The 26,199-nt window shown below is 44.8% G+C and overlaps 1 protein-coding gene and 1 pseudogene across 2 annotated transcripts in view; one reads left to right on the top strand and one right to left on the bottom strand.

Annotated features, from left to right (window-relative positions):
- LOC126190944 (multiple C2 and transmembrane domain-containing protein) overlaps positions 1-26,199 on the top strand; it is an 876,357-nt gene that overhangs the window by 555,690 nt on the left and 294,468 nt on the right. The gene's annotated exons all lie outside the window — the stretch shown is intronic.
- LOC126089858 (5S ribosomal RNA) lies at positions 6,590-6,707 on the bottom strand (annotated as a pseudogene).

The following is a 26,199-nucleotide window of genomic DNA, read 5'->3' as shown; positions in this document are numbered from 1 at the left end:
TGGCGAGTAGCCTTGTACAGAAGTGAAACGTGCTCGTAGATTAGTAGATGGCGTAACTAATGGGGAGATACTAAATATAACTGGGGAGAAGAGAAATTTGAGGTAACTTTATTAAAAGAAGAGATTGATTGATAGGACGCGTTCTGGGGCGTCAAAGAATCAACAATTTAATAGTGAAGAGAGGTGTGAGGGGTAAAAGTTCCACAGAAAGACCGACAGATAGTACTGAAAGCAGGTTCAAATACATGCTGGTTGAAGTGGTTATTCGGAGATGATGAAGCTTCTGCCTGCACACGATAGAGTATCGTGGAGAGAAAATGACTTACAAGTTCGTGGCGCCTTCAATCGGTAATGCTGGAATTCAGTATGGTGTTGACCCACCCTTAGCCTTGATGACAGTTTTCACTCTACGTTCAATCAGGTCCTGGAAGGTTTCTTGGGGAATGGCAGCCCTTTCTTCACGGAGTACTACACTGAGGAGAGGTATCGATGTCGGTGGTGAGGCCTGGCACGAATTCGGCGTTCCAAAACATCCCAGAGGTGTTCTATAGGATTCAGATCAGGACTCAGTGCAGGCTAGTCCATTACAAGGGTGTTATTGTCGTGCAACCACTCCGCCACAGGCCGTACATTATGAACAGGTGCTCGATCGTGTTGAAGGTTGCAATCGCCGTCCCCGAATTGCTCTTGGGAAACAAGAAGGCGATTTAAACATCAATGTAGGCCTGTGCTGTGACAGTGACGCAAAACAACAAGGGGTGCAAGCCCCCTCCATGAAAAACAAGACCGCACCGTAATACCACGACCTCCGAATTTTAGTGTTGGCACTACACACGCTAGCAGATGACGTTCACCGGGCATTCGCCATACCCACAATGTGTACCGTGATTCGTCACTCCACATAATGTTTTTCCACTGTTCAGTCATCCAATGTTTACGCTCCTCACACAAAGCGAGGCGTCGTTTGGCATTTACCGGCGTGATCTGTGGCTTATGAGCAGCCGCTCGACCATGAAGTCCAAGTTTTCTCACCTCCCGCCTAACTGTCATAGTACTTGCAGTTGATCCTGATGCAGTTTGGAATTCCTGTGTGATGGTCTGGATAGGTGTTTGCCTATTACACATTACGACCCTCTTCAACTGTCGGTGGTCTCTGTCAGTCAACAGACGAGGTCGGCCTGTACGCTTTTGTGCTATACGTGTCCCTTCACGCTTTAACTTCACTATCACATCGAAAACAGTGGACCTAGGAATGTTTTAGAGTGTGGAAATCCCGCGTACAGACGTATGACACAAGTGACACCCAATCACCTGACCACGTTCGAAGCCCGTGAGTTCCGTGGACCGCCCCATTCTGCTCTCTTATGATGTCTAATGACTACTGAGGGCGCTGATATGGGGTACCTGCATTAAAGTCGTATGGTTTTGGGGGTGTCCAGATACTTTTGATCACATAGTGTATATCAAACCAGTCTTCGGACTGAAGATCACAATACAACAATAATAGCTAGTCGTAAAGTTTCACTCATGTCAAAATATCATTACTTTATTGTGCATAAGACGTATTCATAGTGGTCAGTCTTTCCCTTGGTTTTATGCTGCCCTCAGTCTGTTCCTATTTTGAATTTATTTTTCATCACTGCTTTGCTCATCATCTTCAGTAAAATGTTTTACCTGACGCAATCCTTAACTGTACCCAAACATTTTTTTCTTTTTACTACCCAGGTAATTAGCCTTTTTACTACCCAGATAATTAACCTGTACTTCCTACTCATTATGTGTTTCGTATACATTAGCAGAATACCTCTTCATTTCATGTCCTACCTGCTGAATTAATTTTAATAGCCTCGTATAACATCACATTAAAATAGATCCAGTTTTCCCTCATTCTCATTTCCTTTTCATATAATACTGCACTCCAGATGCAGTTTCATAAAATCATGTGGTAGCTGAAAGAATGTTCACGCACTGTACTTTAGTGAACTGAACTTTTTACACCCTCACTCGCAGCTTAGCGCTGTGGTAAGTGAGTAATAACCAAAATGCCTAAAAGGTGAGATTTCTCCAATTTACTGGGGTTTTGGGCAGCAAGAAGTGTGTATTTAAGAAAATACAGATGGCCTATTTCGACGTTTTCCTTCTGTGGTCTGTAGGGAGGTCACACTGAAAGATTTCAGATATTGACTATTGGTGTCATTGTTCGAGAAACACACATTCATTTACATAACCATGTATACCCACTGTACTATCTTCCACGCTGTATGAACCGTGGATTTCCATTGACTTTTGAGAACGGCTTACCCACACTCTCTTCTCGATTTGCTTCCTATGAAAGAGCTTGTGTGATCCGGTATGATTTGAAACTGCTCAGTTCACATTATTGTTACCTATTCTTGCGTAGTGTAGTGGAACGTTGTTGATTACACCGCTGCTAATGATCAAGTGTGGAGAAACAAGTTGGTAAAACACGGTATGAACAATAGTCAACTCATATAGTTTTTCACTGAGGAACGTGAGATAATTAGGAGCGCTGTAGCAATATCTGATTCAGATCCTAGAAATTGCCGTCTTTCCCGAATCTACACGCTGAACAGTGATGAGTTTCTCCTTCACGTGAGCGATCAAATCGGCCACGCTTAGAGTACCACTATGGATTCCGCACAATTTTAAACTAAGAAATCGAACGAAAGACCGAGCGAGGTGGCGCAGTGGTTTGAACACTGGACTCGAATTCGGGAGGACGACGGTTCAAACCCGCGTCCGGCCATCTTTATTTAGGTTTTCCGTGATTTCCCTAAATCGCTCCAGGCAAATGCCGGCATGGATCCCTTGAGAAGGCACGGCCGATTTCCTTCCCCATCCTTCCCTAATCCGAGCTTGTGCTCCGTCTCTAATGACCTCGTTGTCGACGGGACGTTAAACAGTGATCTCTTCCTCCTCCCTCACCTCGAACGGAAGTGTAAAAAGTTTTGGACCCACTGACGTCTGTTAATTAGTCTCTCTCTCTCTCTCTCTCTCTCTCTCTCTCTCTCTCTCTTCTATGCCTCTGTCCATTCCTTCCGTCCTCCCTTCGATTCCTCTCCCACCCCTTTCCCCAACTCGCTCACTCACTACATCTCATCTTCATAGAACATTCGGTGGTCATAAAATTTTATATGGAAAAGGACATTTATGTAACAAAATGTTGTTGTGGTCTTCAGTCCGAAGCTCTCTATGATAGTCTATCCTTTGCAAGCCTCGTCAGGTCTGAATAACTACTGCAACATATATCCATTTGAAACTGCTTATTGCATCCACGCGTTCGTCTCCTTTTCCCCTCTACACTTCCCTCCATTACCAAATTGACGATTCTTTGATAGCTCAAGACGTGTGGTATCAATCGATTCCTTTCTCTAAATCTAGAAATGCTATAATTCTTTGTTTTTCCTTTCTTTAATCTACCTTCTAAGATAAATCGTAGGCTCAGTATTAGGTCACGTGTTCCCGTATTTCACCGAAACTGAAACTGTAACAACATAGTAACATATACAGGATGGTTAAAACAACCTGAAAAGCTTGAAAGGGTGTTGCAGGGTAGGTTGTGCTGCAAAATACTTGTTAGAAAAAAACATTATATACGTTGCGCCGTTTCCGAGTTATTTTGCATTGGAGTTGCCCAGTCAGGACACTACTCGCGCAAATTCAAGCAGCTTGCCAGAGACAGTGTCGCCAAACGTTCTTCTTTTGGTTTCCTCAAACCGAACAAACCTAGCTTTTGCTTACCTAGCCTAAATTTATCACTTCCGAAAAAGGCACTTTTTAACTGGTAATGAGCGTTTCATCAATTGGTAACTCACGGGCCCACAGACCTCTGTGCATTAGCACATTTTATCGTCCACAAGTACTTGAATTTGCGAGCACAATGACCTGATTGGCGCAAAGTATCGAATTTTTTTCTTGACAATTATCTCTTAGCGTAACCTCCCCAGCAACACCCTTGCAAGCTTTTCAGACTGTTCCTGACCACTCTACACAACGAATATGACTGGGTGGGAAACTGATCTCCAGTGCCTACTGAAGCTGTCCCTAGAGTGGAGTAAAATTCAACTAAAATATTTATGCGACTATAAAGCTCACCTTTACACCAATATAAAACTCATCGCAGCTAGTAATATAGTTTTAAAAGTATTTCCCTTGTTGCGTTTAAACGTTTTTATTGTTTACCCTAATGTCGTAATATGGAGCGTTTCGCCGCTTTTACTAAAGTTACCTATCGGTAAAAGTCACTCTTTTATTTATGCACGACCATAATGCGATAGCAAAGCCCTGATGGAAGAAAAGCAGCTTCTATAATTAATATTTGAAATTCATAGTTACAACAGAAATATGTCGTACAAAAGAATCAAAAGAGGGGCATCATAGAGCACTAGTCATGGAAATACACGGAATTACACTAAGAGAAAGAATTTTTAATCAAAAGATATATGCGTAAATATCTGCTAATATCGTGCTGTTGTTTGGTGTTTCAGAACATGCTCATTTATTATGGTTACAAGTCGTGGTTGGTAACAAATGTCACAACGAACGTAACCATTTTTCCGTCTTTGAAATGAACTGCCGCTACTGTCATTAAATTCAACACTCTTAATACCTTCGTTATCAAGGGTAATTGCAGATTGCTTCAGTGTTCTGCGGTACCCAGCTACATAACCCAAATTCTTCTTAGTGGCAGAGGAAAAAGACCATTTTCCTCAAGTTCTTTCATAGATGGAACGCGTAATGAGCCAAAATACACTCCTGGAAATGGAAAAAGAACACATTGACACCGGTGTGTCAGACCCACCATACTTGCTCCGGACACTGCGAGAGGGCTGTACAAGCAATGATCACACGCACGGCACAGCGGACACACCAGGAACCGCGGTGTTGGCCGTCGAATGGCGCTAGCTGCGCAGCATTTGTGCACCGCCGCCGTCAGTGTCAGCCAGTTTGCCGTGGCATACGGAGCTCCATCGCAGTCTCTAACACTGGTAGCATGCCGCGACAGCGTGGACGTGAACCGTATGTGCAGTTGACGGACTTTGAGCGAGGGCGTATAGTGGGCATGCGGGAGGCCGGGTGGACGTACCGCCGAATTGCTCAACACGTGGGGCGTGAGGTCTCCACAGTACATCGATGTTGTCGCCAGTGGTCGGCGGAAGGTGCACGTGCCCGTCGACCTGGGACCGGACCGCAGCGACGCACGGATGCACGCCAAGACCGTAGGATCCTACGCAGTGCCGTAGGGGACCGCACCGCCACTTCCCAGCAAATTAGGGACACTGTTGCTCCTGGGATATCGGCGAGGACCATTCGCAACCGTCTCCATGAAGCTGGGCTACGGTCCCGCACACCGTTAGGCTGTCTTCCACTCACGCCCCAACATCGTGCAGCCCGCCTCCAGTGGTGTCGCGACAGGTGTGAATGGAGGGGCGAATGGAGACGTGTCGTCTTCAGCGATGAGAGTCGCTTCTGCCTTGGTGCCAATGATGGTCGTATGCGTGTTTGGCGCCGTGCAGGTGAGCGCCACAATCAGGACTGCATACAACCGAGGCACACAGGGCCAACACCCGGCATCATGGTGTGGGGAGCGATCTCCTACACTGGCCGTACACCACTGGTGATCGTCGAGGGGACCCTGAATAGTGCACGGTACAGCCAAACCGTCATCGAACCCATCGTTCTACCATTCCTAGACCGGCAAGGGAACTTGCTGTTCCAACAGGACAATGCACGTCCGCATGTATCCCGTGCCACCCAACGTGCTCTAGAAGGTGTAAGTCAACTACCCTGGCCAGCAAGATCTCCGGATCTGTCCCCCATTGAGCATGTTTGGGACTGGATGAAGCGTCGTCTCACGCGGTCTGCACGTCCAGCACGAACGCTGGTCCAACTGAGGCGCCAGGTGGAAATGGCATGGCAAGCCGTTCCACAGGACTACATCCAGCATCTCTACGATCGTCTCCATGGGAGAATAGCAGCCTGCATTGCTGCGAAAGGTGGATATACACTGTAATAGTGCCGACATTGTGCATGCTCTGTTGCCTGTGTCTATGTGCCTGTGGTTCTGTCAGTGTGATCATGTGATGTATCTGACCCCAGGAATGTGTCAATAAAGTTTCCCCTTCCTGGGACGATGAATTCACGGTGTTCTTATTTCAATTTCCAGGAGTGTAATTAGAGAAATAGTGCAATACTACTATTAGCCTGTAACTAAGGGGTGACACATGATATAAATCTTCAAATCTTTTACTGTAGCTATTTTCACAATAGGGCATCTTTGAATTAATATCTTACATTCGGCAGCCTACTTTACCGTACGTGAGAACGGTGTTACGACATTTCACTCCAGTTATGCTCTTTATAACCACCACTCCGTCTACAGGCCACAAGTGGCCCTTCGGGACCATCCGAGCGCCGTGTTATCCTCCGAGGAGGATGAGGATAGGAGGGGCATGGGGTCAGCACACTGCTCTCCCTGTTGTTATGACGGTATTCTTGACCGGAGCCGCTACTATTCTGTCGAGTAGCTCCTCGGTTGGCATCACGAGGCTGAGTGCACCCCGAAAAATGGCAACAGCGCATGGCGGCCTGGATGGTCACCCATCCAAGTGCCGACCACGCCCGACAGCGCTTAACTTCGGTAATCTCACGGGAACCGGTGTATCCACTGCGGCAAGGCCGTTGCATGCTCTTTATAAGCTTGCATATTAAAAGGACCGCTTGTGAAGAAAGTCTGTTATTCGCTATCGCCATCAATGGCATTGTAAATGCAGTGGGCCGCACAGTCTCTGCATGTGGATGATCTTTGCCTGTACTGTGCCTCTGCATCACTGTGCGCAGCTGAGCGCCAATTTAAAAGGCTGTCTGGAGAGTACATGATTGAGCCCTGAATCACGCCTGTCAAATTTCTCCTGCAAAATCACGAACTATTCATTTTTATAGACTCCAGACTGTCCACCCGCATCCAGAAATATCTTGGTGAGCAGTTACTTGAAGTCGTTGAAATGTTTCACTTTTTAGGTATTTTATATGGCAACAAGCTAACACGACTACCACATATCCGCCAGCTCAAGGAAACTTGTATGAGGAAGATAAATGCTCTCCGTTTTCTTAGTAACTCCTCGTGGGGCGCGGACCGCATAGTTCTGGGATTTTCCAAAGTGCTGATTTCATCCCGGTTGGATTATAGATGCGTTGCCTGTGGGGCAGCAGCACCATCCGTACTGAGCTTGTTGAGCACTGTTCATCGTATTGGCGTGCGGTTGACAACGGGGGCCTTCCGAGAGCTGTGTTGACAGCATGTTCTGGCAAATTACGCAGTCACAATCTGTCGTATGACTACTTGCCCATGTCACTCTATTCCACAACCAACCGTCCAGACTCTTTGCGCATCGCCCAACACTGAGCCTACCAGCTGGGATCCTACTCGATACTCTACTGAAGGACCTCCAACAGCCTCTTTTAAGTCTGTGTTCCTGGAGCTCCCTCTCGACACCCCGTGTGGTCTGCACCCTGTCCTGTGATACGGATAAATAATTTTTGTGGCCCCAAGGAAGATGCTGATTGTATCCTTCTCTGATTCCTGTATCATTCGATCCTGTGCGGTTATTCCAATTCGGTGTATATCTATACGGACGGATCGAAAGTCAAAGACAGGGTTGGTTACGCTTTTGCAAATGCAAGGGGACAAGATAAGTACGCTCAGCCAATTGAGTTGGTTGCCATGCCTAAGGCTATGCGGTACGTCGAATCCCTGGCCAAGACGAACTTTCTGATCCGTGGCGTTGTTTAAAAGGCATATCCCTGTGCTATCCCAAAAATCTTTTGGTCGCCAACAACCAGGACCTACTGATTATCCTCTACAGCTCTGGCAAGATAGTGACTTTCATCTGGACACCGAGCCACATAGGCATTGCAGGAAATGAATTCGCCGACCGTCTAGCTGAAGGCGAAATTGCAGGAGATCAACCTGAAGTAGGAATACCAAGCATCGACTTACGACTACAACTTCGACGCAATATTTTGAGGCTCTGGGAATTTCAATGGTAGGCTACTACGGCCCAAAACAAGTTAAGGGCGATTAGAGGTGTGGCAATCATCTTTTCAGGCCTTTCGGGAAGATGCCATTGTGTTCTGCTGACTGCGCATCGGCCACACGAGACTCATCCACGAGTTCCTTCTGGGTCGGGAGGATCCTCCTCACTGCAGATGCGATAATCTGACGATAGCGCATGTTCTTGTTGAGTGCGCCCTGCTGGACGATTTGCGGCACGCTCTCAGCTTGCCTACATCACTAACTCAGATGCCACAGCCACTATCAAGAGATCTAAAGTACAAAATGAGATACTGTGTATGAATAGTCATAGTAATGGCGTCTTGGAAGCGGAAATTTGTGTCATTTTTGGAGTTCATGAAGATGAAAACATCGACAGATACTGAGAGTACTGTCAAGAATTTTAGATGCTTAGAGATTACATTCACAACGAACAGTATGGAAAGTTAAGATACACGACCGGCCATTAAAATTGCTACACCACGAAGATGACGTGCTACAGACGTGAAGATGCTGTGATATGCAAATGGTTAGCTTTTCAGAGCATTCACACAAGGTTGGCGCCGGTGGTGACACCTACAACGTGCTGACACGAGGAAAGTGTCCAACCGATTTCTCATACACAAACAGCAGTTGACCGGCGTTGCCTGGTTAAACGTTGTTGTGATGCCTCGTATACGGAGGAGAAATGCGTACCATCACGTTTCCGACTTTGATAAAGGTCGGATTGTAGCCTATCGCGAATGCGGTTTATCCTATCGCGACATTGCTGCTCGCCTTGGTCGAGACCCAATGACTGTTAGCAGAATATGAAATCGGTGGGTTCAGGGGCTAATACGAAACGCCGTGCTGGATCCCAACGGCCTCGTATCACTAGCATTTCAGATGACAGGCATCTTATCCGCATGGCTGTAACGGATCGTGCAGCCACGTCTCGATCCCTGAGTCAACAGATGGGGACGTTCGCAAGACGACAACCATCTGCACGAACAGTTCGACGACGTTCGCAGCAGCATGGACTATCGCCTCGGAGACCAAGGCTGCGGTTACCCTTGACGCTGCATCACAGACAGGAGCGCCTGCGATGGTGTACTCAACGACGAACCTGGGTGCACGAATGGCAAAACGTCATTTTTTCGGATGAATCCAGGTTTATAGCATCATGATGGTCGCATCCGTGTTTGGCGACATCGCCGTGAACGCACATTGGAAGCGTGTACTCGTCATAGCCATACTGGCGTATCACCTGGCGTGATGGTATGGGGTGCCATTGGTTACACGTCTCGATCACCTCTTGTTCGCATTGACGGCAATCTGAACAGTGGACGTTACGTTTCAGATGTGTTACTACCCGTGGCTCTACCCTTCATTCGATCCCTGCGAAACCCTACATTTCAGCAGGATAATGCACGACCGCATGTTGCAGGTCCTATACGGGCCTTTCTGGATACAGAAAATGTTCGATTGCTGCCCTGGCCAGCACGTTCTCCAGATCTCTCACCAATTGAAAACGTCTGGTCAATGGTGGCCGAGCAACTAGCTCGTCACAATACGCCAGTCACTACTCTTGATGAACTGTGGTATCGTGTTGAAGCTGCATAGGCAGCTGTATCTGTACACGCCATCCAAGCTCTGTTTGACTCAATGCCCAGGCGCATCAAGGCCGTTATTACGGCCAGAGGTTCTGGATACTGATTTCTCAGGATCTATGCACCCAAATTGCGTGAAAATGTAATCACATGTCAGTTCTAGTATAATATATTTGTCCGATGAATACCCGTTTATCATCTGCATTTCTTCTTGGTGTATCAATTTTAATGGCCAGTAGCGTATATAAATGTACCAAATTAATGTAATAATTTCTTTAATTTTCTGTCTTACTTGCTATCATATTTGCGTTAATGATGACTAGTTTTAAACACAATTCTCTATTTTCAAATCATTACCCGATTCATTCTCATTTCATAGTAAAAGATTTAAACATTTAGAGCTACGCTCATCAATTCTCATTCGAAAATTCTTTGTCCTTGTTACTACTAACTACAATACAAAGAGCCATCTGTTTACTTTCAGAGTACTGTCAAAGTTCGGACAGCACTGAGCGTTTCTCTCGCCCATCAAAAAGTATTTAACAATCAGTTTCACTGTCGTTATAGGTCGCAGAATACAGAAACTGCAGCAAAATCTTCAGGCAATACATCTGACTGTCAGCTGTTTCTTTTACGAAGTTACAGAAGATCTCATTTTGAGAATTTGTCGCGCAACGTGAGAGCAGCATCCACTTTTCAAGATGTTGTGCATAACACCTGGTATTTTTCACAAATGGAATACAGTACACGTAAATAATACTCACGAAAATACTCGTGGAAAATTTATTTACCTCTCTCTCGCAATGCGAAAATTACAATCTCAGCCATGACAACAATGGTGGCTTGTTACGATAAACATAACCTAAAATCCTTACGTGCGAAATTCACACGCTGTCCCAAACCATTGTTAGAGTCACAAATGGTGATTCATTTTCAATTTTTAATGTAGGGAATACACGGTCCGGTCAAATTAATGTGACCACCGCCTATGTTAAGATGTCAACATGCAATAGCCACTTGGAGACGGCAGTTGGCAGCACTAGCAGTGGAGGGTTATATAAAGCGTATCCCGGGGGGGGGGGGGGAGACACGAAAAACTGTGCAGTCTCTCTAACGCGGAAACGGAGCGATTTATCTGACGTCCAAAAAGCTTGATCATTGACTTTCAGGCCAAGAGTGGAAGCATTTCCGAAACGGCTAAGTTTGTCAACTGTTCGCGGATCGCCGTGGTTAAAGTAAACCGTGCATGACAAAATGGCGCTATCCAAAACCGGCGCCGGGGCAATTGTGGGAAATCATGGGCTATATATGACAGGGATGAACGACGACTGCAGAGATGTCTGGGCGATTGACGTGCAACTGTGAGAACTGTGCGCCAAGGCGAACCAAGGGGCTCCCAACAATGTCTCCCCAGCGACCGTTGGTGCGTATGGGCCTCTGAAGTAGGTGCCTGTTTCATGCACCCATGCTTACCGCTGTTTGTCGGCGACGAAGTCTGCAATTTGTGTACCAGTACCGCAATGGATGTCCACCGAGTGCCGACAGGTGGTCTTTTGAGATGAATCATGTTTAATGCTCCGTGCGGCAGTCGTCCGAAGGGTCCAGTCCAGAGAAGGGAGCATTATGGTCCGCGGAACATTTTCGTGGCATCCCTTGGGAGATCCCGCCATTCTGTAAGCACAAAGGGTCAACACAAGTATGCATCTATCCTTGGGGACCATGTCCACTCCTCCGTGCATTTTATTTTCCTCGGGGCGCTGGTACCTACCGGTAGGACAACCCAACGTGTCCACACTTCGCATAGTACGTGCTCGAAGAGCACTAGGATGTGTTCACCGTACAACACTGGTCACAAAACTCTCCACATTTAAATCCAATCGAGAATCTGTGGGACCAACTCTATCAGGCTGTTCCTCGACCAAGATTCCTCGTGGAGCTGACCGCGGCACTGGAGTCTCCATGCCTCCACATGACCTTTGGTACCTTCCAGAACCTCTGTGACTCTTTTTCTTGCGGGTGTCGCAGCCGTCCTCGCTGCAAAAGGTAGCTCCTGATACGTGGTCACATTATTATGACAGGATGCTTTAATACTACGTTCAAGTTGCCCACTAAATAACATTAAAACACTATAATATTGTCATCAACTGATTCTAACACAAAACAGCATTCGCAAACTGCTTCATGACTCTAAACCAATTATAAAAACACAACATTGTTGTATTAAATTTTCGTCTTTCCTTTATTCATATTTGCAATCTCTAGTTGCTTATTTTTTTACCTTTTAACAATGGCCTTACTGTCGCCCTCATTGTCCATTCGGATTACCACCTCCCCTTACTTCTCAGCATTTACCGGCTAATGAATTGTTGAAAATCTTCCGTTCTGGACTGGTTAAAGTCCCACGCTGTGGAATTCTGTGCAAATGATTTTAAATGACTAGTCAAGATGGCACTACATAGAAAAATGAGAAGACTATATACCGGGTGATCAAAAAGTCAGTATAAATTTGAAAACTGAATAAATCACGGAATAATGTAGATAGAGAGGTACAAATTGACACATATGCTTGGAATGGCATGGGGTTTTATTAGAACCAAAAAAATACAAAAGTTCAAAAAATATCCGACAGATGGCGCTTCATCTGATCAGAATAGCAATAATTAGCATAACAAAGTAAGACAAAGCAAAGATGATGTTCTTTACAGGAAATACTCAATATGTCCACCATCATTGCTCAACAATAGCTGTAGTCGAGGAATAATGTTGTGAAGAGCACTGTAAAGCATGTCCGGAGTTATGGTGAGGCATTGGCGTCGGATGTTGTCTTTCAGCATCCGTAGAGGTGTCGGTCGATCACAATACACTTGCGACTTCAGGTAACCCCAAAGCCAATAATCGCACAGACTGAGGTCTAGGGACCTGGGAGGCCAAGTATGACGAAAGTGGCGGCTGAGCACACGATCATCACCAAACAACACGCGCAAGAGATCTTTCACGCGTCTAGCAATATGGGGTGGAGCGCCATCCTGTATAAACATCGTACGTTCCAGCAGGTGTTTATCAACCAGGCTAGGGACGATGCGATTCTGTAACATATCGGCGTACCTCTCACCCGTCACGGTAGTAGTTACAAAACGAGAATCACGCATTTCCTAAAAGAAAAAAGGCCCGATAACGGTAGATGTGGTAAATCCAACCTATACCATGACTTTCTCGTCATGCAATGAAGTTTCCACGACAGTTCTAGGATTTTAGGTATCCTAAATTCTGCAGTTGTGGGCGTTGACAGACCCACAACACGTTACTCAACCAATCGTCATCTTTCGCCATCTTTTGAAACGCCCACACCGCACATGCCCTCCGCTTCACTAAATCGCCAGGTAACAGTTCATGACGCCGATGGATTTTGTACGGATAGCATCGGAGGGTACTCCTAACTGCCAACCAAACAGTAGTGTATGGAATGCCGGTGCGACGTGCGACTGCACGAGCGCTGACTTCCCCGTGCATAGATGAACCCGCTAACCTGTCTCAGCGGCATTACGCCTTGTACTCGGTCGGCCACTACGGGGTCTATCGTCTAAACAACCCGTGGCTTCGAACTTCGAAATCATTCTCGCCACAGCTGCATTTGTCAACGGACCTTTACCCGTTCGAATCCCCTTCCTATGGCGATAGGATCGTAACGCTGAACTAGCACATTCCCCATTCTGATAATACAGTTTCACTAAAAGCGCCTTTTCAGGTAACGTCAACATGCTACGACTGCTGGCGCATCTGATTCTCTCTCTCATTACAGCTCCTTTTATACACGTTTGTCATGCGCAGTCACTGACGTTTTGCTGTCCAGCGCCATCTGTCGGACATTTTGTGAACTTAGTTTTTTTTAATAAAACCCCATGTCATTCCAAGCATGTGTGTCAATTTTTAACTCTCTATCTACATTATTCCGTGGTTTATTAAGTTTTAAAATTTATACTGACTTTTTGATCACCCGGTATAAGCATGGGGCTCTGGGGAGGTATTGGACGTGCAACTTATTTTTTATCTTCTGTAGCCAGTCGGCCCTTACGCTGTGCCTCTCGAGCGACCGTGATTTTACATCGCTTCCGTGATGCACGTCCTACGCTATGTGCGCTTCCGGTGATGAGTTTCTGCCCACAGCTCCATACTAAGTTCGATCTGACAAGAATAGTTTCATTCAGTCGCAAGTTGTATAGGATATTCCTGTTTCATGATAGTATCAGCGGCCATCCGAGTAATACAACTTCGTGGTTTGAATAAGCTATGTGTATCTTTCTGAGAAGAGGGGGGCGAACTTAATGAATATTACGTCGAACTTCATCCCCCTTTGTGGGGCGTTCTTTCCCGGGATGATCTAGTGCTCCGCGGAGTGGGTCGTGTATTTTGATAGGCGATGTCTAACTTTATGCGACGGACGTCCGTGAAGCCGCTAGGTATTTTCGTGGTCGGCAGCTAATTTTACCTGACTCACTTGCTGTATCGATACTGCAGCTTCGTCTCCAAGATCGTGGCAACAAACGTGCACTATTTATTCCTCACTCACTCAAACTCATCGTTACTTCTGCTATAATGAATTCATTCCAGTTTATATGAATTTATTCTTCTACAACTGATTCGAAAGCTCACACAATACTCTTGTCTTTGTAGTTACCTTAGAAAGATTTCCTGAATTTATTTTTGTTAAATTTATAAGTATTATTTCTTATTAATCTTGATATTTTTGTGGTAAGATCTTATGGGACCAAACTGCTTAGGGCATCGGTCTCTAAGTTTACACACTACTTGATCTAACTTAAACTAACTTACACTAAGGACGACATACACACCCATGCCCGAGGGAGGACTCGAACCTCCGACGGGAAGAGCCGCACGGACCGTGACAAGACGCCTAGACCGCGCGGCTACCCCGCGGTCTTGTCAATCTTCTTTCGGCCTTCCAGTAGCGTCAAATCTGTTAGTTGCAAGACCGTCGCGCCTGATTCAACGTTCCAATGGCCGGGTTCCAACCTAAGCTGTGCTTTATTGCAGACCGTCGTCTTTATCGAGAATCTCGTCACAAATTTTTATCTCGATCGCTTCTTTTATAACGCTTTACAAGAAACCATTTGTTCAAATGGTTCAAATGGCTCTGAGCACTGTGAGACTTAACATCTGAGGTCATCAGTCCCCTAGAACTTAGAACTACTTAAACCTAACCTAAGGACGTCACACACATCCATGCCCGAGGCAGGATTCGAACCTGCGACCGTAGCAGTCGCGCGGTTCCGGACTGAAGCGCCTGCAACCACTCGACCACAGCGGTCGGCATCATTTGTTCGTTTAATATCATGAGGGAAAGTCAAATGAAAACGAGAGAGGTGAAAAAAGTAAGTGCACTGTTTATTGCTTCAAAAGTAATCGCCGTAAGTCTTAACACATTTATACCAGTGTGCGAAAAGACAGTTAATGTCTTCAAGGAAAAATGTTTGCGACTGGCTACGGTACCATGGTTGTACCCAGGCGTGTAGCTCTTCGTTCGAAGCCAATCGTCGGCTATGAATGTCTTTCTTCAGGGCACCAAAAATATGAAAATCGCATGGGGAGGGATCACAACTGCACGGAGAATGTGAAAGGGCTTCCCACCGAAACTTCTGCAGTGTAGTCGAAACCACCTCGGCAACAGATGGATGGGCCCACATGTTGTCAATATCGTTTCGACCGTATATATTGTTTCGAGTACACTGCAGAAGTTTCTCTGGGAAGCCGTTACACGTCATCCTTACAGTCCCTATCTCTCCCATGTGATTTCCATACGTTTTTGGAGCACCGAAGAAAGAGATTCGTGGCTGTCTATTTTCTTAGGACGAAGAAGTGCATGCCTAAGCACAATCGTAGGTCCGTAGGCAATAGCAAACACTTTTACGTGAAGGCACTGGTAGTTTTGTGTCGCAGTGGCGTATTACTTATGACTACTTTCGAAATAATAAACAGTTTACTAACTTTTTTCCATCTGTCTCGTTTTCGTTTGATTGCTCCCTTATGATGTTTCTTCGAATGAAATTCGGTGTTCATTTTCCATAGCATGTTCTGCCACTGCTGATTTCTCAGGATAGCGTAGGCAGCAACACCTGATGTTCTTTACGGCACTGTTCATTAGTGTGCAGTGTGTCCAACGAAACTGTCCACACGCGAACAGTATTTCGTATAATCCTAGCGTTCTGAAGCCTTCATCATCTTTCACCGGTCTTTTGACTTGTTGAATTCTTGCCGCAGGCCCGAACAACGAATCTGATTTATGCCCCTTTATGGAGTAAGAATAGTGGGCTCCTAAAGAAGCATACATTCGATTCAGTCTTCAGACCTGAGGCAAAAGTTGGACAGCTCATGAGACTCGTGAAAGCTGATGTAGGCCTCAGAGCGCCAGAAAAATACAAAAGACCGTGCGGATGTGTGCACTAGTGAACCAGGCATTACAGAACAAGAGAGGTGCTTCCGCGAGAGCAGGGCATTCGTTCGAAAAAGGACGCCGAATTGCATTCGATTATGCACCATTATTAAATTCTTTCTGGGACAGCGATCAAGACAAATATTTCTGACAACGCGCTCAATAGAGACGGCGATCTGCAGTTAAGCACTGCTTGGGTTGGGACCCAGACATCGGAATGTTGAAGCGGGCGCGGTGATTTTCCAACCAAAACTTTGCATTATACAAGCTGATTCTGCTGTCCCTACCGATGTATTTTGTGCAACCTGCAATGCCTTCAAAAATTATGTGCGAGATTTTCATATCCTCGTGGTTGCAAACTATTAGTCCCACAGAAAAAATGAGTAGGACCTTTTTGCAGCAATTTACTGTAGTTAAATTTTGTACTGGGATACGTTTTCGCTGGAGGCCACGGTTTTCGCGTTATTCAAGAAAAACGCGTCTGAAGGTCACTTTTGTACGTTTTTCTTGAATAATTCTAAAACTACGGTCTCTAGCGAAAATGTATCCCAGTGCAGAATTTAACTACATTAAATTTCCTACAAAAAGGTCCTCTTCATGTTTTGTGTAAGACCAACAGATTGTGCATAGCGAAAGAGAGAACACAAAAAACATGCACGAAGGTGTTGCAGGTTGCATAAAATCCATCGGCAGTGGCAACTGGATCACCCTGTATAGTGCTGGACTGGACGCCAGTGACGTCACAAGCGGGAGCAACGCTGTATAAGGACGGCATCGCCAACCACACAGTAGCTAGCACTTGACAATGGCTGAGGAGTTCTCGTTCGAATGCTCATGGCTCTTCAACTACTTTATGTGACTGGAAGCCCAAGAGAACATATCATCGTGAAACAATGCTCTCTTGTGTTACCTATTAATGTTATGCTAATAAAACAATTTGTTAAAAAGTTGGATAAGTTCCAAACTACAAACCCAGATTCAAAGATCCATATTTCTGTCCTCAGTCTGTCCATGGATTTCTCTGTGACTGATTTCTTCTTTCTCCGGAAGTAAACTGCTAATGTGAAAAATAGACGTTGCATCATAATTCCGAGAAAACGTTACACTCTATGTGCCCCTACACTTGGGCAAGGCAAGGACATACCGACTGCAGTAGAACCGTGCATAGTAATGCAATGTGGAGTTCAAACCACTCTTCGAATTGATGACAGCCCTACGTTTCTTCTTCAAACTTCTCATGCACATTAACGTGTAGGGCGATAGACTCCTAAAAAAGAAAGTGAACCACACCCGAATGGAGTCTGTGACTCGAAAACTACTGCATGTGCGCTTTGCTATACCCTTTAAATCAAAACCTGGGCAGGTTCGCCATCTTCACCTCGTCCAAAACGCTTCAAATGGCTCTGAGCACTATGGGACTTAACTGCTGTGGTCATCAGTCCCCTAGAACTAAGAACTACTTAAACCTAACTAACCTAAGGACATCACACACATCCATGCCCGAGGCAGGATTCGAACCTGCGACCGTAGCGGTCACGCGGTTCCACACTGTAGCGCCTAGAACCGCACGGCCACTCCGGCCGGCCCAAAACGCTTCTACAGCCCCACCAGCAGCAGTGCTGTTCCTGCTTTTACACAGGATATCGTTTAGTCTTTGTTCTCACATGATTCTGTGAAAAAGTGAAGAGTATCTGTGCACCTAACTGTGTTGTCCGGTGTCGATTAACTTATTGTTAAGTGTTCACATATTTTTCCAGAGGTAGCGTCACGTGAGCAGAATGTAGCGTGGTGACAACCAAGAAGCAGTATAGCACCAGTCTCATGGAAATAGAGGGCAGGTCGGGGAGTCAAGGCCAGTGCTGTCCACCGTTTGCTTAGCGCAGGGGAAAGGGGGGGGGGGGGGCAGACAGTCACGTACGAGATGTGGAGGAGGCTCTGCCTGCGATGGACGATTTGAGCGCACTTGTTGCACCAAGCCGCAAATCGTGGCTCATGTGGACACGAATGACGCCTGTAACCTGGGTTCAGAAGCTATCCTCAGTTTCTACAGGCGTTTCGCTGCTTTGAAGACAGCTAGCTTCGAACACGGGGTGGTAGCAGAGCAACATCGTTCCCAAAACCGTTCGTGGTCCTCTGGTTTGGAGCCCAGTGGAAGACTTAAACCGGAGGTTCAAGCGAGTCTGTGTCAACCTTGGACGCCTGCAGCCGATCTACTATTGGTGCAGTGATTGGCAGCTGACCCTCAACACAAAAGTGAGACGTATTGCACATAAACAGGCAGGAAGAATTATTATTGTACGATTACACGATTGCAGAAGAATCACCGAAAGCAGTCACATGTGGGAGTATGTGTAAAGAGAGATTTAAAATAAAACATCACACCAAACTACTCACAAGTAAATCAGATGGTGTGTGATGTATGGTTTGTGGGGAGCTCAACTGCGCCGTCATAAGGGCGCATACGAAGTCCCAATTTTCATACAGTCCAATTTTTTTCACAGTTCAATATAGCCACTGTCAGGAACGATGATGACGATGATGAATTTATGAGGACGACGCAAACACCCAGTCCCCGGGCAGAGAAAATCTCTAACCCGGCCGGGAATCGAACCCGGGACCCCGTGATCCAAAGGCAGCAACGCTAGCCAGTAGACAAGAGCTGCGGACAAGTAAGGCACATGCCACACTGAGTCTGGTTGTAAGAATCCTCAGGAAATATAGTCAATCCCCGAAGGGGTAATTTACAAAATCCTCGTTTGACTAATACCTGAATGTTGCTCGTCAGCCTGGGATCTGTACCAGATCGGACTGAAAGAGGAAACAAAGAAGATCTAAAGAAGAGCAGTGCGTTTCGTCATTGATTCATTTATTAATCACGTAAGCGTCACGCAGATGCTCATCCAATTCCAGTGGCTGGCTCTACAAGAGAAAGCAATGAGTATCACGATGTGATTTACCGTGAAAACTCCGAGAGCGTCCATTTCTAGAAGTCAACCATTATACATTCAAAAACAATAAAGGAATTATCTGCATGGGACTGAAATCGATAGATGTGATGCACATGTACAGACAAACAAATGAGTACAATTTCAGAAAAAAAATACAAGACATATTCAAGAGACAGGGCCTCACAAAATGAGCAAGTCAATAACGCGTTCGTCCACTTCCGGCCGCTATGCAAGCAGTTTCTTGACTTGGCATTGATTGATGTAGTTGTCGTATGTCCTCCTGGAGGATAACATTACAAACTCCATCCAATTGGAGAGTCAGATCGTCAAAATCCCGAGCTGGTTGGAGAGCCTCGCGCATAATTCTCCACAAGTGCTCAATAGGGGAGAGATCTGACGAACTTGCTGGCCAAGGTAGGTTTTGGCAAGCACGAAGACAAGCAGTAGAAAATGTCAACGTTTGCCGGTGGGTATTATATTGCTGAAATGTAAGCCAGGGTGGCTTGCCATGAAGGGCAACAAAACTGGAGTAGAATGTAGCCGACGTATCGCTGTACTGTAAGAATACCGCAGATGACAACTGTTGTGTCGGCTACTGGGGGAGTCAGCACCGACACAAACAAGGAAGTAGACAAGTTGCGACGGCCAATGGGAGGAATCCAGAATCATCTGCACAAATTACTTGAAGATTAATTGAGCACTTTATTTCTAAAAAGAAAAGAAACTTGACTTCTCATGATTCCTGTGCCTCTTACATACAAGTACTTTTTACTGTTGTTGTTGTTGTTGTTGTTGTGGTCTTCAGTCCTGAGACTGGTTTGATGCAGCTCTCCATGCTACTCTATCCTGTGCAAGCTTCTTCATCTCCCAGTACCTACTGCAACCTACATCCTTCTGAATCTGCTTATTGTATTCATCTCTTGGTCTCCCCCTACGATTTTTACCCTCCACGCTGCCCTCCAATACTAAATTGGTGATCCCTTGATGCCTCAGAACATGTCCTACCAACCGATCCCTTCTTCTGGTCAAGTTGTGCCACAAACTTCTCTTCTCCCCAATCCTATTCAATACTTCCTCATTAGTTACGTGATCTACCCATCTAATCTTCAGCGTTCTTCTGTAGCACCACATTTCAAAAGCTTCTATTCTCTTCTTGTCCAAACTATTTACCGTCCATGTTTCACTTCCATACATGGCTACACTCCATACAAATACTTTCAGAAATGACTTCCTGACACTTAAATCTATACTCGATGTTAACAAATTTCTCTTCTTCAGAAACGCAGTCCTTGCCATTGCCAGTCTACATTTAATATCCTCTCTACTTCGACCATCATCAGTTATTTTGCTCCCCAAATAGCAAAACTCCTTTACTACTTTAAGTTTCTCATTTTCTAATCTAATTCCCTCAGCATCACCCGACTTAATTCGACTACATTCCATTATCCTCGTTTTGCTTTTGTTGATGTTCATCTTATATCCTCCCTTCAAGACACCATCCATTCCGTTCAACTGCTCTTCCAAGTCCTTTGCTGTCTCTGACAGAATTACAATGTCAACGGCGAACCTCAAAGTTTTTATTTCTTCTCCATGGATTTTAATACCTACTCCAAATTTTTCTTTTGTTTCCTTTACTGCTTGCTCAATATACAGATTGAATAACATCGGGGAGAGGCTACAACCCTGTCTTACTCCCTTCCCAACCACTGCTTCCCTTTCATGTCCCTCGACTCTTATAACTGCCATCTGGTTTCTGTACAAATTGTATATAGCCTTTCGCTCCCTGTATTTTACCCCTGCCACTTTTACAATTTGAAAGAGAGTATTCCAGTTAACATTGTCAAAAGCTTTCTCTAAGTCTACAAATGCTAGAAACGTAGGTTTGCCTTTCCTTAATCTTTCTTCTAAGATAAGTCGTAAGGTCAGTATTGCCTCACGTGTTCCAGTATTTCTACGGAATCCAAACTGATCTTCCCCGAGGTCGGCTTCTACTAGTTTTTCCATTCGTCTGTAAAGAATTCGTGTTAGTACTTTGCAGCTGTGGCTTATTAAGCTGATTGTTCGGTAATTTTCACATCTGTCAACACCTGCTTTCTTTGGGATTGAAATTATTATATTCTTCTTGAAGTCTGAGGGTATTTCGCTTGTTTCATACATCTTGCTCACCAGATGGTAGAGTTTTGTCAGGACTGGCTCTCCCAAGGCCGTCAGTAGTTCCAATGGAATGTTGTCTACTCCGGGGGCCTTGTTTCGACTCAGGTCTTTCAGTGCTCTGTCAAACTCTTCACGCAGTATCGTATCTCCCATTTCATCTTCATCTACATCCTCTTCCATTTCCATAATATTGTCCTCAAGTGCATCGCCCTTGTATAGACCCTCTATATACTCCTTCCACCTTTCTGCTTTCCCTTCTTTGCTTAGAACTGGGTTTCCATCTGAGCTCTTGATGTTCATACAAGTGGTTCTCTTATCTCCAAAGGTATCTTTAATTTTCCTGTAGGCAGTATCCATCTTACCCCTAGTGAGATAAGCCTCTACATCCTTACATTTGTCCTCTAGCCATCCCTGCTTAGCCATTTTGCACTTCCTGTCGATCTCATTTTTGAGCCGTTTGTATTCCTTTTTGCCTGCTTCATTTACTGCATTTTTATATTTTCTCCTTTCATCAATTAAATTCAATATTTCTTCTGTTACCCAAGGATTTCTACTAGCCCTCGTCTTTTTACCTACTTGATCCTCTGCTGCCTTCACTACTTCATCCCTCAAAGCTACCCATTCTTCTTCTACTGTATTTCTTTCCCCCATTCCTGCCAATTGTTCCCTTATGCTCTCCCTGAAACTCTGTACAACCTCTGGTTCTTTCAGTTTATCCAGGTCCCATCTCCTTAAATTCCCAACTTTTTGCAGTTTCTTCAGTTTTAATCTACAGTTCATAACCAATAGATTGTGGTCAGAGTCCACATCTGCCCCTGGAAATGTCTTACAATTTAAAACCTGGTTCCTAAATCTCTGTCTTACCATTATATAATCTATCTGATATCTTTTAGTATCTCCAGGCTTCTTCCATGTATACAACCTTCTATCATGATTCTTAAACCAAGTGTTAGCTATGATTAAGTTGTGCTCTGTGCAAAATTCTACAAGGCGGCTTCCTCTTTCATTTCTTAGCCCCAATCCATATTCACCTACTACGTTTCCTTCTCTCCCTTTTCCTACACTCGAATTCCAGTCACCCATGACTATTAAATTTTCGTCTCCCTTCACTATCTGAATAATTTCTTTTATTTCATCATACATTTCTTCAAGTTCTTCGTCATCTGCAGAGCTAGTTGGCATATAAACTTGTACTACTGTAGTAGGTGTGGGCTTCGTATCTATCTTGGCCACAATAATGCGTTCACTATGCTGTTTGTAGTAGCTTACCCGCATTCCTATTTTCCTATTCATTATTAAACCTACTCCTGCATTACCCCTATTTGACTTTGTGTTTATAACCCTGTAGTCACCTGACCAGAAGTCTTGTTCCTCCTGCCACCAAACTTCACTAATTCCCACTATATCTAACTTTAAGCTATCCATTTCCCTTTTTAAATTTTCTAACCTACCTGCCCGATTAAGGGATCTGACATTCCACGCTCCGATCCGTAGAACACCAGTTTTCTTTCTCCTGATAACGACATCCTCTTGAGTAGTCCCCGCCCGGAGATCCGAATGGGGGACTATTTTACCTCCGGAATATTTTACCCAAGAGGACGCCATCATCATTTAATCACACAGTAAAGCTGCATGCCCTCGGGAAAAATTACGGCCGTAGTTTCCCCTTGCTTTCAGCCGTTCGCAGTACCAGCACAGCAAGGCCGTTTTGGTTATTGTTACAAGGCCAGATCAGTCAATCATCCAGACTGTTGCCCTTGCAACTACTGAAACGGCTGCTGCCCCTCTTCAGGAACCACACGTTTGTCTGGCCTCTCAACAGATACCCCTCCGTTGTGGTTGTACCTACGGTACGGCTATCTGTGTCGCTGAGGCACGTAAGCCTCCCCACCAACGGCAAGGTCCGTGGTTCATGTTACTGTTAGCACTCGCAAAATGCAAGCTAAGCATTGGCTTCCTATAACTCAGCACTGATGCTCTCGAAGTCTGCGACCGAACTAGAGCCGACCAGCGATCGGTGGCTGGTTAAATCAACGTTGACAGGGGACGCTGGACTCTGTCTTCCTGGAAGTCTGCCCGCTCTTTCTATTGGCGCTGGAGTCAGCACCTTCTTGATGTCGTTTCGCGGCGCTTTGCTGGTCGGTGGGAAGTAGATGCTTTAGGACTGCACAGCAGCCAAAGGGCACCTGCTACGAAGTGAAATGGAACCCGAGACCATCACACCTGGTTGTCGAGCCAAATGGCGGGCGACCGTCGGGTTGGTATCCCACCACTGTCCGGGATGTCTCCAGTCACGTTTTCGCTGGTCATCGGGGCTCAGTTCGAAGTGGGACTCATCACTGAAGACAATTTTACTCCAGACAATGACATTCCATGCCGAATATGTTCGGCCGTGGTTCACCCATTCCTGCCAACATAGTCGAATAGCGGCATCACTCCTATTCAAATGTCGAGCTTCTGTGAGCCCAATTACAAGTCTCCTCTCAAATGCTGACATCTATACACATTGTTCACGCGCCCGTCTTCGAGACATAGTTACTGTCCAACTGGGTACTCTGAATGAAATTCGCAAAAACTCTATACCCTGGTATCGACATATCCTCTGTTTACCATCCTTGCCAGCTGCATGGTGAAATTTCTTTGCAGCATCACACATTCATCTATCGGTCTCCAAAGTTCCAATTTTGCATTTTCCGTCGATACCTGTATGGTTTTTTTGTTTTGTTTTGGAGTGTATTACTTCCTTCTGCGTACATCTTGCCAAAAGATCATATAGGTAATATACGTTCGAGCTCACACGGAGGCTTAACAACAATCGATATCCCGCAGACCATTTGTGACTGGAACATAAGGGGGGTTAGGAGCGGGGTAGTGACAGCAGTACACAAGGTAACCTCCGCTACATACCATAAGGTAACTTGGGGAGCATACATAAAGATGTAGATATAGAAACGAGAGAGAATATCGTTATGAAGCAATATTTTCTCATATTTCGTAATTGTGAACTTTTAGTTTTTGTTCTACGGACATCTGACGAATGTAGGCGCTGTCGTAGCTTCGATATTCTCTATAAATACATTATTTCGCCACATGTTCCCACAAGCGTATTCAACGGGGCTTAAAACTTGCTTAGAAAATAGAGACATTTCTCCCCGCTAATAACAGAACGCGCACACATTATTTTCCCTTCACTACCATCGTATCGTCACTGTAGCCCTGGGACTTGGAAGAACCGTTCCTTTATTTTTGTTTCTCTACCTCTTAACGACTGCAAGAACGTAAGAATTACCAGCTACATTAACGGCAGAGTGTTTGCCAAGCCACCCGCCTGAACACTTGAAGTGTGCGTCTATTTTCCTTAGGTAGATGTGGGGAAAAAAAAGATTGTTTTAGCATACAGCATACCGAAAGGGAGAAATTTTAAAGGAGATCTATGGAGGACATTTTGTTTTCTGTTTAACAGTAATAAACTCACATCTAGTAAATCTAGTAAGGTGAGTGATTGTATCAAGCTTAACAAACATTCAACATTGGAATTAAAAAATATAAAAATTAACTGCATCAGCTGAAGAAGTGTTTTTTAAAATACTACAAATTACTTTTAGCTCCCTACAAGACAAACCCTCCGTAACTTTACTTAATAATTTACTCTGACTCTGACAGAAGCAAAACAATATTTTTATGTGCGCTAAGACCTGAAAGACAACAATAATATGGGGGAAACTAGGGTAACAGCGGTCACGTAACGAAATGTCGATACTATTATTACAGATAAAAAGATATTTGTGACAGCTGTTCATATAAACACTCGTGTACTTGTTAATATTTGCAGCCGTTCCTCCATGACTGATACTTCAATTATTTTTATCTTGTATATAAGAAAAATTCTGTCTTTTGCAATAACATGTTTGTTTGTTACTAACCAAACATGGTTCACCCATAAAGGCGAAGTCTGTAACACAGAGGAAATTGCTTTAATATGCTGTAAATATCTGTAGTCATTCTTAACAACTCTTCAAATTATCTAATTTTTACAAAAAAAACGTTGTGATTTACCACTTCATATAATTTTTCTATCCTGTTAATGTATACATGTGCAGTTCTGTACGCAATACAGGTTTCCAGTTGTTAGATCACATTTCTACATTTCACTACACACAAACTATCATGTTGTAGCCTACACTGTTGTTACCATATGGTAGACTGAGGGATGATGGAAGCTGTAGTGATGGAGTGGGGTGGGTGGTGGGGCACTTGTGTATGTGTGTGTGGGGGTGGGGGGAGGGGGGCAACAATTAGACATATGATATACAGAATGTGTGGAACATCTCTAAGCGAAAAAACTCTCAAGAAGTGCTAAATATGATCATTAAAATAGCACAAAACAATGGATACAACAACAAGACAGTATGCTACACAATAAATGAAAATACAAACACAAGACAGCAATAATAAAAACAATCCAACTGTACCAGTTGCGCACAATGCACATACACTCCAGAAAACTTACCACTCATCACAGACACAAAGTCGCCCACCTTAGCATACCGCAACAAACCCAAACACAAAATTACTAAGATCTTTAAAAAAAAACGTACAATTAACCTACCCTTCAAGACAAACAGCACAATACAAAAGAATCTGAAAATGATGGCAGAAGATACAATAATTAAGAGATGTATGAATTAAAATGTAATACAATGTAGCAGCAACTCTAAATATATTTGGATAACTGCAAAAAATTATAATACACTCCTGGAAATGGAAAAAAGAACACATTGACACCGGTGTGTCAGACCCACCATACTTGCTCCGGACACTGCGAGAGTGCTGTACAAGCAATGATCACACGCACGGCACAGCGGACACACCATGAACCGCGGTGTTGGCCGTCGAATGGCGCTAGCTGCGCAGCATTTGTGCACCGCCGCCGTCAGTGTCAGCCAGTTTGCCGTGGCATAGGTTGGCAGCATCAAAGTCCGGACG

The sequence above is a fragment of the Schistocerca cancellata genome, chromosome 6 (assembly GCF_023864275.1).
Source record: "Schistocerca cancellata isolate TAMUIC-IGC-003103 chromosome 6, iqSchCanc2.1, whole genome shotgun sequence".
NCBI classification, from domain to species: domain Eukaryota; kingdom Metazoa; phylum Arthropoda; class Insecta; order Orthoptera; family Acrididae; genus Schistocerca; species Schistocerca cancellata.
The sequence above is the reverse complement of the archived record's forward strand: the minus strand, read 5'-3'. Positions and strand labels throughout refer to the sequence as shown.